Genomic DNA, 20017 nt, shown 5'->3' with positions numbered 1-20017 from the left:
TATGAATTGGAACGCTAGATCTTTGCTGGCTAACCAAGATGAATTCTTTTTATTTTTGAAAACTCAAAACATACATATTGCTGCCATCACTGAAACTTTTTTAAAGCCAGACAATAACTTGAAAAGCAATGCTTTCTTTAAAATTTTACGAAATGATCGACTTGATCGACAAGGTGGGGGTGTAGCTATTGTCATCAATAGTCGTCTCAAATTTAGACTTCTTCCTTCTTTCAATACAAAAGTCTTAGAAACAATTGGAATTGAATTAGAAACTTCTATGGGGAAAATTATAATTGTTGCCGCATATTTGCCTTTTCAATGTAGCGGTGAACAGAAAAATTTTTTGAAGGGAGATTTACAAAAACTCACCAGAAATAAATCTAAATTTTTTATTATTGGAGACTTTAATGCAAAACACCGATCTTGGAATAATATTTCATCAAATTCAAATGGGAATATTTTGTTTAATGACTGCTCTGCAGGTTATTATACTGTTGAATATCCTAATGGGCATACTTGTTTTTCTTCAATTAGAAATCCCTCCACAATTGATTTGGTTCTAACGGATTTAGGCGAGCATTGTAGTCAATTAGTTACTCATGCGGACCTCGATTCAGACCACCTTCCAGTAACATTTTCTTTATCCCAAAGTCCCATTGAAAACCCTTTAAAATCAACTTTTAACTTTCAAAAGGCTAACTGGGAGCGATATATGAATTTTATTGAACGTAATTTAGATGTAAACGTTCCACTGAATTCAATAGAAGATATTGATTTGGCTGTAGAAAATTTGACAACTGCAATAGTCAATGCTAAAGCCGCTTCAATACCTAAAGTTAAACATAAATTCAATCAACCTTTGATCGATGATGATCTTCAGTTTTTGATACGACTGAAAAACATTCGTCGACGCCAATATCAACGTACTAGAGATCCTTATTTGAAATTAATTTATTGCGACCTTCAAAAAGAGATCAAACGTCGTTTAAATTTCATTCGTAATGAAAATTTTGCTAAAGCAGTAGAGGATATAAAACCCTACTCAAAGCCATTTTGGAAATTAACTAAAATTTTGAAAAAGCCCCAGAAGCCAATTCCTACTTTGAAAGATGGGGATAAACTTCTTTTAACTAATTCAGAAAAGGCTCAAAAATTAGCCCAACAATTTGAGTCTGCTCATGATTTTAATTTAAACGTTGTAAGTCCAATTGATGCTCAAATTTCCCTAGAATTTGATGATATTCTTTCTAAGCAAAATGTGTTTGAAAGTTCTTGTGAGACAAATATTGATGAACTTAAATTGATTTTCAAAAAATTTAAAAATATGAAAGCTCCAGGGGAAGATGGGATTTTCTATATTCTTCTTAAAAAGTTGCCTGAAAGCACTATAAATTTTTTAGTTAAAATTTTCAACAAATGTTTTCACTTGGCCTATTTTCCCAATAAATGGAAAAATGCCAAAGTAACTCCAATTTTGAAACCTGGAAAAAGTGCTTCAGAGCCTTCAAGTTATCGACCAATTAGTTTGCTTCCATCTTTAAGTAAACTATTTGAGAGAGTTATTTTGAATAGAATGATGATTCACATTAATCAGAATTCTATTTTCCCTGATGAACAATTTGGTTTTCGTCATGGACATTCTACTACACATCAACTTTTGAGTGTAACTAATATGATTAACGCTAGCAAATCTGAAGGTTATTCAACTGGTGTTGCTCTTCTTGATATTGAAAAAGCTTTTGACAGTGTTTGGCACAAAGGTTTAGTAGCTAAATTAGCTCGATTTGATTTTCCTGTATATCTCACCAAAATTATTCAAAATTATTTGACTAGCCGAACCTTACAAGTAAGCTATCAAAATTCATGCTCTGAAAGGACACCCATTAGAGCTGGGGTCCCTCAGGGTAGTATACTTGGGCCTATTTTATACAATATTTTTACTTCTGATCTTCCTGATATACCAGAAGGAAAAGATAGAAGATTATTTGCTGATGATACTTTGCTTTCAGCAAAAGGTCGAAATTTACGGGTGGTACGCAGTAGATTGCAACAAAATTTGAATTCCTTTTTGAATTACTTGAAAATGTGGAAAATTTCTCCTAACGCTTCCAAAACTCAACTTATTTTATTTCCCCATAAGCCAAGAGCAAATTTTTTAAAACCTAATGAAAATCATTCCATAACTTTTAATGGGGTTTCATTAGGGGCCGTTCACTAATTACGTAAGCACGAATTCGGAAATTTTCAACCCTCCCTCCCCCCCTGGTAAGACAAAGTAAGATTTTTAGAAACCCCCCCTCCCCCCCTAGTAAGATCTTACGTTTTAATTCTATGAGAAATTGATACTTTTTCTTCAAAAACCAGCTTGAAAATATTAAAAATGTGTCATACATGCTTCAAAGCAGAGCACTTTTTAAGTAAAACTTAATAACTGCATTTGAAAAGCATAATTTTTACAAAACAACAGATGATGTCTTAAACGATTATAGAAAAGATTAAGTTTTAAGGACATAGCATGTTCGGGGTTACGATAATCTTCAATAAACTCCCACAATCCCCATAAACAATATAAAATTTAAATTCCGATTTAAAAACAAGGGAGAGATCAGGCTAGCACAAGCTACAATAAAGAATGTTTTGTTTTTCAACTGAAATCATAAAAATCTAAACAAAATATTATTCTATGCTACTAGAATTGGTGTTTAACGACAATTACGTTGTTAATTAACCTTAAAGCTGAGATTCACTTGTGCTATAAAGCGATAAAGTTTTACGATTTTTTTTGGTAAATGGTTTGTAAAATTTAGAGTTTGTAGTGGCTTGGTTGGTATCACTGAAAAAAGTGTCTAAAAGCCCCAATATCGATTTTTAAAGACTTCTACTTGATGAAGTCATTTTCGAAATAAAATGTTTTCAAATCGTGGTGTCAGAACGACCATTTCCCTTTTTGTTTCTATAAATTTCTCAATTAAAAAGATTGTTATGAAGAAAAGCGAATAGCGACGATTCAGTGTTTCTGGTGACATGTTGGTTTGAATTGGTTCTCTATTAATTTTTATAGAACCAGCAACTTTATTTTATTAATTAAGATTAATAACATAACATAAAAAATTACCGAAAAATCGGTAGTGAGAAATAAAAATAAAACGTGAGTAATATGGTTTCGTATGGCTGTGACGAATTATCAATGTAACATTTCTTACGTAAGATTTTTGGAAACCCCCCCTACCCCCCTAGTAAGAGATCGTAAGCAAATGTGAAACCCCCCCACCCCCCCTATGTGCTTACGTAATTAGTGAACGGCCCCTTAGAATGGTCTGATCACGTGAAGTACTTGGGACTCACACTTGATCGGAATCTTACACAGAAAGAAAAATGTAATCTTACATTGCACGTTTTCACAGAATCGCCACGAAAAATATGAAAAAGAGTATAACATTTAAAGGCTAAGATGAACTTTACATGTCACCGCATGCGAATTCCAGCGTCAACGTCAGTTTGCCAATTCTGTTTTGTTTTCGTTCCTATTGGATTCCCAACGAAGGCGAGCTTCATCATTTAGCTTGCAATTTCATGTAAATCTCAGCGTTCGCAACGTTCGACCGTATTTTGTTGTACCTGCTCGTGTGCTGTTTGCTTCTGTACAAACCGCGGTGGTGCATGCTGAGTTTTAAAGCAAGTAAGTGAGAAATAAAACTTAATACCCTTCTAATTATTGTAATTATTATATCAAATGGTCAATTTTATTTGTTCCAGAAAAAATGCCACTTGTATTCAACGAAAGCTCGGGCTATTCCAAGCTACTGACAACATATTTTCCTACCAGCATGTCAATCGCCGTTGCCGTCGTCGGGAGAATAGCACCAAAAAAACCGGTATTCGTGAAAATTTATTGAATATTAATTTTTCTTGTGTGTATCAAATAAAATGTATGTGTAAGATATTAAAATCTCTCGACAAATATATTATAAAATGGAAAGTTCTCTTATCGACAAATATCGATGCTTTTCTTATTGGATAAACAACCATACCAAAAAGAATGATTGGAAATGTAGGTTTACAGTAAACAAATCAGTTGAAGGCGAGGGGAAGTTTACATGAATTAAGCCGTATTGATACATGTAAATACCCGATTCCCTTCTACCCATGCAGTTGCATGTAATGTTACAAGGATTTTTCTAACTGTGTACTTTTAAAAATCACATTGAAGATATTCAATCTAAATGTAATAAATACATTAAATCTCTTTATTCTCTCATCAACAGGAAATCCCGGTTGTGTCTGCGAAATAAGATGCTCATCTACAAACAAGTTTTCCGACCAGCGATCATGTATGCAGTTCCGATTTGGTCTAGCTGCTGCGCGACGAGGAAGAAAGCCATCCAAAGGATTCAGAACAAAGTTCTGAAAATGATTTTGCGGCTTCCACCTTGGCACAGCACCGAAGATCTTCATCGGATTGCAGGCATTGAATCTATCGAAGAGATGGCCAACAACATCATCTCCAACTTCAGAGGCAAATCGATGCAGTCTTCCATCGCAGAGATTCGTTCTCTTTATGTTTAGTTTAATTTTAAGATAGTGTTTAGTTTTAAGTATAAAATATTTTTGCTATTACAGGATGTTCTCCTACATTAAAAACTTGATTGCGCTCAGCAAATTTAAATCTTATAAATAAATTTTTATAATCTAGTTACTTATAGGGCTATGAACAGTTCATTATTGAGCTGAACACCTAGTTTAATGCAATAATCTATATATATAAAAAGCAATTTCTGTATGTTTGTTTGTTTGTTTGTTTGTTTGTTTGTTTGTTTGTTTGTTTGTTTGTTTGTCCTCTATAGACTCAGCCGTCTTAAGGGCTAGAGAGCTGAAATTTGGCATGGATGCTCATTAGGACCAGGAAGGATGAAAAATGTTTTTAGATTTTCGGATGACCCCTTTTGAAGGGGGTCGTCCATACAAGACAAATATTGTTTTCGCGATATTGACGTTACTTTTCGTCGGATCGTGTTGAAAATTTGCACATGAGTGTTTTGAAAGACGAGCAATCGATTTCAGGTGTCAAATTTTGTGTAAGGGGTCAGCCAAAGGGGTCGTCCATATTAACTGTTCGCTGTTTTTGCGATATTGACGTTTTTATACATCGTATTCAGATGAAAATTGGTACACGATAGTTTTGAGTGACGTGCAATCGATTTGAGGTATCAAATTCAGTGTAAGGGGCCGTCAAAAGGGGGCGTCCATATTAAATTTTCAGTATCTTAGTGATATTGTCGTTTTTATACATCGGATTGGCGTGAAAATTTGCACAAAGGAGTTATTAGGGACAAACAACTGATTTCACTTATCCAAACTAAAATCAGGGGTCGGCCAAAGGGGTCGTCCATAATAACTATTCATTGTTGATGTGATATTGTCGTTATTATACATCGGATTCAGACGAAAATTGGTACACGAGAGTTTTGAGAGATAAGCAATGGATTTCAGGTATTAAATTCAGTGTAAGGGACCGGCAAAGGGGGTCGTCCATATAAACCTTTCAATATTTTTTCAATATCGTCGTTATTTTACATCGGATTGCGATGAAAATTTGCACACGGTAGTTTTCAGGGACGAGCAACCGATTTCAGATGTCAAATGTTTTGCCAGGAGTCGACGAAAGGTTTCGTCCATATAAACTAATTTTTCACTGTTTTTAGCAATATTGACGTTATTATACAATGGATTGCTTTGAAAATTTGCACACGGGAGTTTTCGGAGACGGGCAATCTATTTCAGATGTCAAAGATTGTATAAGAGGTCTCCGAAAGGGGTTTAACTTTTTGGCAATAACTGCGTTGTTATGCAACGATCGTGTCTAAATTTATACACGAGGGTTTTTTGGCACGGTCAAAGGATTTCTGATTTCAAATTTAGTAGCAGACGACAGACAAACTGATCGACCAATATTTTTGCAATTATTAATTAAAAATGAATTCAGAAGTGCATCTAGAAAATGCTTGGCAATTGGCTTTCATACAAACTGTTCATGACCTATTCCAAGTTGAAAGCGAAACGGAGTTCGTATGGGATCAGCTAGTGTAATATAAGTGTAAACATGATTTGATACAAATAAAGACATATTTAAAAAAAAAAAAAAAAGCTTTGAACGTTTTGCTGATAACATCTTACAGATTTTTGCGACCTGAACTCGAATCTATTATCAGATATTATTTTTCATTTAGATTTTTTTTATATTTCATTTAGAAATTATAAAATGATTGAAACCAATCATTGGTTACTGAAGAACCAATAAACCTAAAATAAAAATTAAAACTGATTATGAATCTTTTTCTTATTCGCCATTCAATCAATGAAATAGATTTACCTAGACAGTCATGTTTCAGAAAAATAACGCTTTTAAAAAGTTGAAGTTTGTTGAAGACTGTCAAACGATTTGACTAAATTGATATCTTAGATTCAATTTGATTAAATACATTTCTTAAACTATAACAATAATAAAAAGTAATAAAAAACAAGCAAAAAATCAAAGCTTTTTCTCAAGTCCGTTAAGCTTGTAAAGTTTTGTCGAAAAAGTGCTCAAACTCCTTCAACGAATTTTTACCTATTCTAAAAAGTTATCACGAAAACAATAGCTGATAGAAATACAAACTAATTGCATATTGGATTCCTAGCTCTCAAATAGGTAAAATTGAGATCTTACATTATTGACACTACGAAACCCTAAGGCAATTAAAGATGTAAAAATTTGCTTCTCAATTGTTGCTAGTGATTGTAAAATGTGCTAATTTTATCTGGTTTAGTATGTTTTCATTTATTTTGTAAACCATTCTTTAAACAAAGTATATCTTGAAAGTAACATGAAATTTATCTTTCTATTTAATGTGTATGCAATTGTGAAAATTTAGCTGACAGTTGCTTTTAAGATGTTTTTTTGTTTTCCAAGAAAAAGGTTTTGAAACTGCCTTAACGTCCAACTAGAAACGGCTGATACAAAGTAGTTGGAAATTGATTGCAATTCAATAAAAACGGACTTCTGCACTCCCTTGGAATGCATCAAAAACATTTAATCCTATTAACGCATTTAAGAGATCAATATGTCCCTTGCATTAAACAGTCAATGATTATTTGATGAAACACTCCACTTTCATTACAAAAAAAATACCAAAGATTTTACAATCACTTTTGTCGGTTACCGGCACATTTATGGGCATAAGAATTCGACAAAATTTTCATCGTTTCGGTCTTAAACTTTTTTACAAAGTACCTTTAATTTTAAATATACAAATAATCAGCGATCGATTAAAAATATTTAATATTTAAATTTCCTTAAATAAGCTCGATTGATTTTTTTAAATAAGTTGCCAACATACAGTTTTCTACAACTTGAGGTAAATATTTTAGCATTCCTGTAAAATTAATCCAGCGTTCCTGAATAAATACCAAGAAAAAATATATAACTGGAATATTTTGCATAAAAAAGGTGCACACTTTTTCTGTAATATACAGGATGTTTAATAGTTTTGAATACACTTTTCAGTGTTCATTTTTAATCTGTTAAGTACTGCCCAAGCAACCAAAAGTCACATATTTACTTGCATGAAGGCATGGAAAGTTACATATTGGCTGACAAAGAGAAACAACTGTCCAATTCCCTTTAGTGAACTTTATGTACTCATTAATGAACTTGAAAGTCGCAAAAGTGATTTGGTAAGTCACATAAAGGGCACAAAGAAATAATTCCGAATGTTCGTTACCCAAAGGTTTTGCATTTTGCGTTCGTTTTTAATTCAGTGAAAATTTTGATATCAATTTTCATTAGGTAACTTTTTTCGGGAAGCTTACATTATAAAGCTGATGTAATAATAGCAGAAATATTCACTAGATTGTAAAATGATTGTAAAGCTTAGTTCTTTTAGAAATGGGACAGTTACGAATGCGTCTATCTCAAAAACCTTTCGTTTGATCTAAAAACATTCTATGAAGGAAATGAAGGTAATTTTATGATAATTCATGAAAAAATTTGAAAAAAATATTTATCGTATTTTTTTAAGAATAAATTCTACTTTATTCTTGATACCTCCCATCGGCTAGCGCACACTTTTTTCAGTCATGATATTGATCAGTTTTTCAAACTAATACTTTGTCTAATCTGTATTTTAGGTGGCTACACCCTCTTCCTACAATTTCTCTTTTAAAAGAAACTGAGGGCAATTTAGTGGATACAGATTTTTAGAAATTAACAAATTTGATTATTTTTGAGCCACTTTTTGAGCATTTTTAATGGAATTTCTGCTGGCAAAATCTGGCAATAACGAAGTTGAGATTAAACTTAAAGTATAATCGGTTAGTATAGATCGTAGTTTGCAAAGGGTACAGGGTCTTTTTAGGCTTTTTTTTAAAACAGCGAAAACCATAGTTTTTGTTTTGAATATTGTTATTTCTTGCCACAGGAGCAGAATTTTGGCAAATATAATATTTCATAAAAAACAACCAGCAAATACATACTTTAATATACCCGGGACCTTGCCACGAGCAGACATGGTATAGGACTCAACCGCTGGAATTTGTTTAAAATAGGGTATTTCATAAGTTTTGTCGTTCATCAGAAATCATCTGTCCCATAGCCTCGGAACCGGCTATACAGCTTACGAGCTCTGGAACTTGCAAAAATTTGGTGTTTGAGGTGTGGTTTGAATGACTCATTACCAGGCAACACTTTCAACTTATCGGAGAAATTTTTTTTTTTTGAAATTTCAGCAATCTAAAAATGCAAATTTCAGCAAATTAAAAATGCTGGTATGAGACTTGATTCTCTGATAACCCTTAGCCGAAGTTGCCGATCATATGCTTCACTCCAATGCTTGATTTGAACTTTGTGGACATTTTTGACAGTATTTACATATTTTTCCACCACTTACATACAGTAATTCTTCGAATAATCAACGGTTTTGTCAACTATCAATTTGATTATGATGGATTTTGAATTAAACTGTGCAAAATTATTTTTTCCTTTTTCTCTTGCATCGTAAATATCTCAAAAACGCGTAATTTTCTAATTTTGAAAAAAATAGGTCGGATAGTACTTTTTACAGGCAACAAATTGCTGCCAAAATTTTGAATGTCCGATTACTAGTAAACGAGCTATTATCAAAGAAAAGTGTCCCATTTCTAAAAGAACTAAGCTTTAGGCACACTTTTTCCGTTTGTTTGGATGCTGCTATTAAGCCTACCCCTTTTCTGAAGATGATTGCAGGTTACTTACTTTTCTCGTCGAATGATCAATCGGTTGTTTTCTGCTGCTCCCTAAAAACCAGCCAACAATCGTTCCGATAAAAAAAACCCTTCTGCTAAGCGACAGCAATCTTCGCGTGACGTCAACGTTGATTGGGGTGACGATTAGTGCTTCACCACAGTGCTTGGATTTCTTTTAACACCACGTATTCATACACAGGTTAAATTGTTTGGATTTTTTTCTAAAGTTTATTCACTATTTTAAAGTATCACACTTGTTTTTTTCGATCACACTCACCTTTTTAAACGCTAATTTTGACAAGATTGAAAACAGCCAATATTTTCTGAAAGTTTTATTAAACTTTGCTCACGAATGAATTCAAACACAATGCTTTTCTATGGTCCCAAAAATCTTCCAGTGCAATTGAAAAAATAGAATTAAAAAGAAATGTTTATTCGAATTCCGGTTTGCCAGCAAAGGGTAGGTTTCGCGAATAATATATGTATATGTATATTTTCAATTCCCGACCCGATCGGGTCGACGAAATTAGCGACCGCGCAACTTAAACCGTGAGCTCTAGCAAATCTCGACTGGATGACTCAAAGCAAACCTCCTCATCGCCAAAAGTATTGTGCGCAACTGGTTCGCGAATTGTCAAGTGCAAGGCATTTACTGGAAGAAGGAAGGTAGGTTCAATTGGATTTTTTTCACTCACTCTCTCTCCCGGCACGGCCAATTACGGGTCCAGTGACCAAGTTTTGAGTAGGGTCTTGAAAAAGGTAAAAAAATTATAGGTGAAGTGATTAACTAAATTTTTGAATAAAAAAATTATGAATACAGTCAAAACTCTGGGCTTTCCATTGACATCAAATATTGGGTTCGTTACCTTATAATTGTTCACTACTATATCAATGCGTCTGGCTTTTGATTAACTTTGGCATTCATTGATACCAAATGCATGTCGATATTTATAGCTGGAGAAAAAACAACATAACACCAAAATAAAATTTCAATTAAAAATCAGGTAATTTTTAGAATACTCATGTTGAGCACATCAGACAACTCAAATCGTTAAAAGTCAGACATTGAAATTAGAACAAAAATCCATCTGAGCTCTGAATCGGACGTTACGTATGCAGAACAAAGTAGAAGAGATTGAGAATCTCTGTTCCGGTAAATCTCGGCTCTCATCACGTTTTTGTTTCAACTTTGGCTTATCAGCTAAATAAAATGAACACACATCAAATTTGTTGTTCTTATCGCATCTCCAAATAAAGTCAATATTTTATCAATTTTAAGTTGTTTCTTTGATACAATCTAAACGTGCGCTAAATATTACTCCTAAACAATTGTTTATCTGGAGTGAATACGAGAAACACAGAAACAATTCTATGTTATCAATTTCTTTTCGTTTGATTCGAGCTCTGTTTGAATTCATGTTTCATTTCAGCGATGTCACATCATTTTAAAAAAAAATGTTCTAAATGATTTTTGTAATAACTTTTAGGTGATAAAATTTTACCAGACAAACTATACATCGCCGTTCTTTGCACATGTTTACCTTTAATTTGCAACCAATAAAATAGAGGATGTTCAGATCAAAAAGTTGTCAAACTAATTTGCGTGTAAGTCGATTATTTGTTTATTTAAAAATTGAAGAAGGTAATATCATTTTTTTTTAAATGAAATATGTATAAAAGACGGGAAAAATACTCAGTTAAGATTCCGGTCGACCAATCTAGTCCAAATTGGCGAGCCTTTCGTTTGCGCCTGCCATCAGATTTTGTACAGTCACCTTATCTACGTTCTTTGCCGCAGAACGCCAGTTTGCTTTGAACTGCTTCTCGCTTCTAACAGTTCTGTGGGTCTTCTTAAGGTTCTGCTTAACCATCGCCAAATATTTTTTGATTAGGCGAAGTTCTGATGTGTTGGGAGGGTTCTTATCTTTCGGCACAACCTAAATGTTGTTAGCGGCATACCACTCCATGGCCTTTTTTCCATAATAGCATGATGCCATATCCGGTCAAAACAGCATAGATGTTTCTTCAGGGAAGGCAGCAAACGCTTTTAAGGGGGGAGTAGGGTCTAACGGGTGAACAAAAACACCATTTTCACGAATTTTTTTTAGAGCTATCGTTCAAACAAATGTATTAAAATTTTCTGCACTATACAAAGCACTGTTAAAAGAACATTTAGTAATTTTTTCGTAGAAAAATGTTGAAAAATGAGCCGGTGACGGAGCACTTTCAAGGATGCCTTCTAGAAAACAGGATTTGCGGTGGACACTCTGGTCCCCAACGATTTTATTAAACTTAAAAAAAAATTATGAAATTTTTGTGGCTGTTTAAAGTAAAAACTACGATTTTTCACGAAAAAATCCGCCATTTTTTATCTGTAAAATCTCCCTAAAGTGAAAAAAAAGAAAATCGTTGGGGTTTGATATTTTATATGTAGAAAATATGTTCCAAATTTGAAAAGAATCGGTGAAGTAGTTTTCAAATGACGATGTCCACTGACTTTAAAAATGTGCTTTCGAGAAAAACGCGTTTGAAGTTTCTGCTCTAAAAATGATGCAATATTAGATAAGAGGAGATAAAGGCCTATAATTTCTACAGTTTGGCTTCGATTGACTTGAAAATTTGACACAACATTCTTGAAATGTTATACAATAAGAAAATAAAAAAAAATCGATTTTTTGAAAGTGTTAGACCCTACTCCCCTCTTAAAGACAATCTTTTACCTAAGTTTCCTGGTTTGCGGTCCCGGATGCAACGAAAATGTCGTTTTTCAAGCCACAGGCAAGGAATATTTAAAGAAGGTAGTGCCAAGGCAGCCCTGCTCTAGTATTGGTACAGACAGCTATGTCACAATCATGAAAAATATGTTAATTTACTAGGAAATTGGCCTTTTTCGTTGACCATCGAAGTTCGAAAAAATGGTGGATTTTACCAACTCAAATTTGCAAAACTTTACAATTATTTCAAAGTCTTTCATGAAAATGTTCGAGTCAGTGCAGTTTAAAATCCTTATTACAGTAAAGTTATCAAAACACAAATTTTTGTTCAAAATCACAATCATTTATTGGCATTTTATTAAATCGAGTTAAGAATCATTAATTGATGTTCATTGTTCTACATAAGAATTAAATATGGTAAACCGGTTGGATAAAAATCATGACAATCAGTTTAACACTCAATTACTACCAGCTAGACCTTTTTAAAGCTGAATTTTTCAACATTTTTGCACGTTTTACCTTCAAGATGACATTACATTCATTAATAAAATAGGAAAAAAAACATGCGATCTTCAGTGAACTATGCTATTGGAATTCATTTTCGTTCCAAAACGTGTTTATATTTGCAATTTCTGCCATTCGTATTGTGGTGACCGAGAATTTTATTATTTTCGAAGATTTAATTTGGCGCACAACCGACTATTCTTCGCCAAAGGCGCCTAAAGAATGACCGTTATTTTTCGCATTCGGTAGAGTTCCCTTTTCACTCACACACTCACAGAACTAAACGATTCGCGCTTAATCTGATGAATGGGCTAATTAAAAATACCACAGTTCATTCGTTAAGTAATTTCAGTGATGCCAGAATATATGAATATTAATCATTAGCTTAATTATAAAGCATTATAAATTCTTACTAGAATTTAAACAAATATATTTTTTATGAATTACTTTTTCATTACCTATATCCACCATACGCATATAAATCTTCGATACATTCGTTTTTGAGACGAAACAAAGAAAAATTCAATATGGCTCTCGACACTACCTTGTTTAAATATTCCTTAAGGATCAATTGAGCCACAGGTACAAATAGCTTGCCAAACGAGATATTTCTTGGCATACTTTGATAGTTTAACCTTTCCAAGCCATTCGTTATATTTTAGACAAATTATTTGTCGATCGTTTTGACTTGTAAGTTGATTTCGTGACCCTGGTTACATATCTCGACCAATATGTATTGATTTTAGTGTTATTTAATAACAATAATTTAAAAAAATTGATAGCTAAATTTGAAATCAATTCGATCTAGCCGATGGAAGCTTTGAACATAGAACCTCCAAAAAAACATCATTTTTAAAATCCCCATATCTAGGGACCGAATGTCAAAAAGGTCCTTAATAAAAAAATCCCCATGTCTGCTGATTACTTCGGTGCATTGAGGTTATTTTATAAGTTTTGAAATTGTAAAACATGTGTAAAATTTTGAGGGTTACAATGGAGTTTTGTCCGCTATTCTGGAATCTAAAAAAAACTATTTTTTTAAAAGCGGTTAAATTTTTGCTTTGCAGCGCTGTACTCTTATTTGAACCGATTTTCAAAATTCAATTTTTATTATTTTAACTGAATACACATCTCAAATATTACTGTTATTCGTAAGATTTCTTAAAAGAAAATCATCAAAACTACCCTTATTCTTATACAATGTTTTCAAAATTTTCTAAAAGTTGTGGGAAATTGGACCAAATTTTCAAATGTTTTGTAGCAAGCGAGTGAACAGCTTCTTCAACGCCATAACCCCCTGGGAGAACTTCCATGGCTCTCCCGGTCGTGCTTTCAAAATCTGCCTGGCCCTCCTATAGCAGACTGAAGGAAGGTTGATTGAGCTGATACGTTAAAAATATTTTCGCGTCATTCATAGCTCAAAGTCACAAGTTCACAAATATTTTTTTTTGTTTTCGACCGTGGTTGATGTTTTATAGTAATTATCAGAGTATATTCATTATAAGGTATCGTACATAGAGCATGAAATTAGACGTAGTTGTTTTGTTACTTACATGAAACATTTGGACGACGTCGTGCTACTAGCGACGGGTTACTCACCAGAAATCGTCCAGCTAAATAAGAGCTTCAGAGGCTGTGGAAGCGGTAGAGAGCTGGATGCACTCCAAAAGTTTGCAATTGGCTCACCACAAAACCGAGATGGTCCTGATATCAAACCTGATTTCACCGCAAACAGGCAGGATTACTGTTGGATCATGCACTATCGAATCAGAGCGTGAGCTTAAATATTTGGGTGCTTTAAAAACCACGTTGAGTATGTATGGAAAAAGGCGGCAAACAGCAACGGCCGCACTCACGTGAATCATGGGATCCGAAGTAGTCAGGAAGGATAATTTCGAGTGCAGTTTCGTCAATCCTTCGGTATGGAGGGGCGACCTGGAAATCTGGTCTTAACATCCAGTGTAACCAGCAGAAGTAGAACTGTTCAGTGTACAAAGGTGAATTAATTTACGGGTCAACAGTGCATACCGCACCGTTTCGTCGGAAGCTGCATGCGTTGTAGCGGGAGTCATGCCCATCTCGGTTTCGTTGGTGGAGGACTCCTATTGCTACGAAAATAGAGGCACGCAAAACGTGAGAACACGAGCCAGAGAGAGCTCCAGCATGGCCAACTAGCAGCAGCTGTGGAACAGCTCAGAAAGAGGAAGGTGAACCCATCGTTTGATCCCAAATATCAAGGAGTGGATGGAGAGAAAGCATGACGAAGTGGATTTCTACATGACGCAATTCCTGACCGTCATGGATGCTTCACGAAATATCACAGGTTCAGACATGCGGCGTCGCCGGTCTGCCTAACATGCGGTGACGTGGACGAGACACCCGAACACGTAGTATTCTATTGTCCAAGATTTCAAGAGGAACGTGCCAACACATTCGCCGCCTGCGGTCCAGACACGACAGCGGACAACATGTTGCAGAAGATGTGTGATGACATCAACATCAAACATGGCAGGCAGTCAGTGATGGGCTCGGCCGGATAATGACTGCTTTGCAAAGTAGTTGGAGACTGACCGGTTTGGGAAATTCTCTGAAGCCCCAGGTGGAGTTTAGGGCGTATGTATATACGGATGAGTATATAACGAGTCGACCCATTGGTTCCATGTAGACGCAGCACTCGACGTGCATTGTGACCAGTTCGTAAAATTCCTCATTCGAATTTACCACATATACACTGCAAAAAATCCACACATTGACTTTATGTTTCTCCACACATACGTTCTTCGATTTAGTCCGCTATATGATACAAATAATATCTATGTTTGAATTATAGCATGTATTCGAATTAAATATTAATTTTATATGTGACATTTTCATCTTTGAAAGATTTCACGAATTCTAAACGGCTGCAATTGGAAAAAATCACGTGTTGTCGAAGGAGTATACACAGTAAACTAAAATTACCGAGTTCGGTAATTTGTTTTACAGAAGTAGTTCTGTAATTCGAAATCTTTCGGTAATTGTTTCATCTGACGTTTCATTTTCCACGAACTTCGTTAATCCTGTTGATGACTTACCGAAGCTCGTTTATTTGTGAGTAAACAAAGCACTTCACAATTTAATTTCGGTAGAAATCGCCGAAAACTGTAAAATAAATCTGGTAGTCCGAATAAACGTCAAAATTATATTGTCATTTTTTGGCAGTTGAGCAGTCTCCCTTCTCACTCTTGCTACCGTCATTAGTTGTCTCGATTTTAATCGTGTGCTCGAGCGAAATGAACCGAATCATCGCCATTGCGATTTTTTCAGCGTGTTCAGCAATTGTGAAATTCCCATTTGTGGTGCCAATTAAATTGATGGTAAGTACCAAATGATTAAAAAATATCAACCGAAACATCAATAAAATGTAGTGTTGTTTCCATTTCAGCCGCTCCATGCAATTCTAAAGCCTAGTCCACACTAGGCAACATGAACTGCGATTTTTGTTATGAGACGAACTTTGTTGTCTGTTGTTGTTGTTGGAATCCTGAGACGGTCTCAGTGTCTCCCGAAGAAAATGGGAGACGCTGAGACCGTCTCGAGACGAACCGTCTCCTAGTGTGGACTAGGCTTAAAACTGTTTTTTTTAGCTTCTTTCACACGGCAGTGAATAACAACATCAACTACCAGGTAAGTAATTTTTTAAAAAGCTCTTTCTTGAAACTTGATTTGTCCCCTGTTAAATTTCAATATTATGAGTGTTTCCGCGGAATATCTTTGGCTGGTAGATTAAATTGAAATTGACTCCCAGAACGCCTACCTTTTTCTGAACAAAAAATTCATTACACTTGCAGATGCAGGCCATCAGCTGCTGCACCAACAGCTATTGTTATTCCCCCACCGCAGTAACAGCAGCGATATCGTCATCACCACAATGGTGGGGGCCGAAGATATCATCCTAATCATCATCGGGGTGCATTGGTTGGATCTAACCATCAACACCAGAAAACGGCCATCGCATTTGCAACAACAGTAAGCGTTCAGCAAAAAACAGGTAAAATATCGAAATGACCCAACATAACACTTAAAACCGACAAGGCCTATTAATTCAATTTTCTTGCCACAAGGACAAACAAGGATCATCCGGCGTTAATTGCCAAACGAGAAGCAGCAACAAGCAGCCACACGGGAAGACGTAAAATTCAAACTAGGTAATTTTTTACTTGAAAGACGAATTTATCATTTGAATAGGTTTATGTATTTTGTTTATTCTTTTCTCGACAACATACGAATTTTGTTGGTGGAAAAAATCTGGCGGTGACAACTCTTCATCCTGGCTCCTGAATCCGCAAAAAACGATGTTCTACCGATCATCAAAAATGCGATCAGCTGTGGCAGTATCACAACATCCTCAGCCGTGAAGCACTGGGTAAGGTGCCAATAAAACATCCAAATTTTTGCCGAAAGCATACCGACCGGCCGAAAAAACAGGCAACTGTTTCCCAGGAGGATCCACGTCATGCGCTTCGTATTTTCTCTTTTTTCAAAATTTTCCGGTTAACGAATTTTGAATGCAATTTGCCGAATTTCAACAGCCTTTCTGGAATGGACGGGGCTCGCACAAAATTGCACCAGGGAGCGGGAATCATACTTAAAAATCGGATCGAAATATTTCAGGTTTCAGGTGAGATCCCGTTTTTCATTTCAAACACTACTTGTACTAGCGGATTATTTTGAAATTAGTTTAAGCAAAAGCGAAGAGTTACTTTTTTTTATTATTATAATAGAGTCTGCAGTGTATAATGCTTTCGGATTACGGGTCAATCTCCCGTCAACTATGTGGACCAATTCAGAAATCGGTTTGCGCACTACAGCAACTGGCGAATCCGGATTCCTATTAGCCAGTGTTAGGTTGTGGATTGGTGTGGGCAGTCGATTGTGTGTGTGTGTGTGTGTGTGTGTGTGTGTGTGTGTGTGTGTGTGTGTGTGTGTGTGTGTGTGTGTGTGTGTGTGTGTGTGTGTGTGTGTGTGTGTGTGTGTGTGTGTGTGTGTGTGTGTGTGTGTGTGTGAGTGTGAGTGTGTATGTGACTTCTGAATAATGAATGTATTTTAAATATTCAAATTTTACATCAAATTAATACTTGCAATACAGATTGAGATTCCGAAATCGATTACAAATATTTGCAATTAAATTTTAGGGTCAGGATTGAATTGAATAAAAAGATTGAATTACAATTTCCAATTTTGATTTAGTTTACAGACTATTATTCTGGTTTTTTTTAAATTTTCGCCTTTTTGGTTAATATTGAGTTTTAGATTTCTAAAATATCTTTGAAATAATTCGAAATCATTTGTTTTAACTTGGTCACTCATCTGAAACTCAATTTGTTAATAGAATTTTCAATAAAATACTTAAAACTCTAGTTATTCCCTCTAGCGGGTGGAGGGGGAGGGGGCTGGTGGTGTTTGTTGGCAAAACGATTGGATATCAAATCATAGTCAAAATATTTTTTCTTAATATTTATAGGAAATTATATATTTTTGTGATAGATTTAAATTCGGACATAAAATTTAAATTCAAGTTTTAAGTTAATATAAATTTATTAGTAATTAAAAAAAATAGATTGCATCTTTCACCAAATTTTCATTTTTCAGGAAAAGCAGAAATAACGATCCAGTACTTACCGGAAAGTTTAAATTAAGCTCTATCTTCTATGGAAATCCCGCATATTGTCAAGTAAAATATTATTTAAAAGTTGCCTTAAAAGTTAATACGTAATTTTATTATTTTTTCTCAGGTTCTATAGAAAGTATTATCGAAGCCGGTCCGCTGCAAGATTCTCGGAAAATTCCAAAAGCTATACCCAAAAATCAAGCGATCGCTGTCTGTACGCTTGTTTTCATTAATATTCTTAAAATTATTGTCATATTAAGTATCTGCTGTGAAAATTTGTTTTAAAAATACAAGTTTTAATTATTACAATGTAATTATAAAGTTGAAATGTGATGATAATAATTAAACGGACATCAGTCACTTCCATCTGTACCGTTGAGCCGACAACACGTACGCCGGAGCATCGTATCGTTGCTGTGTACCTGCAGGAACATTTTTCATTATTTATTTTTTCCTTACCTGTTTTTCAAACAGCACTTTTCAGTGCTAAAATTAAAATTAAATTATTTTCATTTTCTTTTATTCATATTTTCTCTTTTCTTTCCAGCATGGGGAAGTCATCGGCCGGCTCAAGGGCCGGGAGAAAACGGATTGCCGAACCTAATTCAGGTCCATCGCCCAAAAAAGTTGAAATTTCCAATTCATTCGATGTCCTTCATAACATCGGTGATGAGGAAATATTCATATTTAATTCTGATAAGAGTACTAAGAAACCTTCTTCTTCTTATACTCTTAAAAACGAAAAGATTCCACCAATAACGGTCACGATTCCTGACTTCAATGCCTTTCGAAAAGAAATCGTCACTTCCGTCAAGGATGTGAAGATTTCTTTTCAGATCGGTCGAAGGGGAACTGCTCGTATATTGGCGGAATCTTTTAATGATTTTCAAAAGGTTTTAAATTATTTGAATAATAAAAAACACCAATTTTTTACGTACGACACTAGAAGTGATCGTCCATTTAAAGTTGTACTTCGTGGTCTCACTGGCGATCAGACACCGGATGAGATCACAGCTGAATTAAATTCTTTGTTAGGTTTTTCTCCAATTCAAGTAATTCAAATGAGGAAAAGAACCAACACGAATAATATCAGTAGTGTTGGTTTTGCTCCTGAACTTTATTTGATCCATTTTAAAAAGGATCAGGTTAATAATTTGCAAATTCTTGAAAAGGCTCGTCTTATGTTTCATTGTCGAGTCAAATTCGAACCTTTTCGTAAATCTTCTACCAATTTTCTTCAAAATATTACGCAATGTCGTCGTTGTCAAGCTTTTTGTCATGGCACTAAAAATTGTAGAATGAATGCCAGATGCATGTTTTGCGGCTCATTCGATCATGAAAAATCTAAATGCCTTTTTGGTGGTGATAAGCCAAAACAGAATTTTTTAAGTGTGCGAATTGCGCAGGTAATCATTCCTCGAATTCTCTAGACTGTCCCGTTAGGGCAAAAATTGTTGCTTCTAGGAAAAATCCCAAAGTTTCCAGAAAAGTTTCTTCTCCTCCTTCCTCTTTTTCGTCTTCACACGTCAGACTGGCAAACAACCTGCCTGTTCGCGGTCAGCCTCGGCCTACATTGGAATCACGGCTGGGTAATACCCGAAGTGATTTTAATGTTACCTGGGCTGATTCTGCGCCACAGCCTCGTTGTTTATCGTTCTCAGAGGTGGTTGAAAATGGGTTGCCTTCTTCAGGTTTAACTAATAAAAATGGGAAAAAACCAAGTCTCAACGTTCATGCGAAGGCTTGGGAAAATCCCCGAAATTCAAATACTTTCTCTTCTCCTTCCTTTTCTGATCCTAACAATTTTGTTGATTTGGGTGAGATTACTGAGGAAAAATTAAAATTTTTGCATCAAAATTTAATGGAAATGATGCAACTTATGTTGAAAGCA

The 20017-nt window shown here is 34.9% G+C and overlaps 1 protein-coding gene and 1 long non-coding RNA gene across 2 annotated transcripts in view; one reads left to right on the top strand and one right to left on the bottom strand.

The window, feature by feature from the left end:
- Positions 1 to 9892, bottom strand: part of LOC129752623 (uncharacterized) — a 32062-nt gene extending 22170 nt beyond the window's left edge. Inside the window, exon 1 of the mRNA XM_055748398.1 lies at positions 9269 to 9892. The gene's annotated coding sequence lies outside the window, so the exon portion shown is untranslated. The remainder of the gene's footprint in view (positions 1 to 9268) is intronic.
- A 6118-nt stretch (positions 9893 to 16010) lies between these two features.
- On the top strand, positions 16011 to 18383 carry LOC129758429 (uncharacterized). The gene is made up of 5 exons (XR_008739980.1): positions 16011 to 16142; positions 16307 to 16506; positions 16580 to 16663; positions 18108 to 18189; positions 18251 to 18383. It is a non-coding gene; the product is annotated as an uncharacterized LOC129758429 (long non-coding RNA).
- The last annotated feature ends 1634 nt before the right edge of the window (positions 18384 to 20017 follow it).

The sequence above is a fragment of the Uranotaenia lowii genome, chromosome 3 (assembly GCF_029784155.1).
Source record: "Uranotaenia lowii strain MFRU-FL chromosome 3, ASM2978415v1, whole genome shotgun sequence".
Classification (NCBI taxonomy): domain Eukaryota; kingdom Metazoa; phylum Arthropoda; class Insecta; order Diptera; family Culicidae; genus Uranotaenia; species Uranotaenia lowii.
This window is presented reverse-complemented; position numbering and strand designations above follow the sequence as displayed.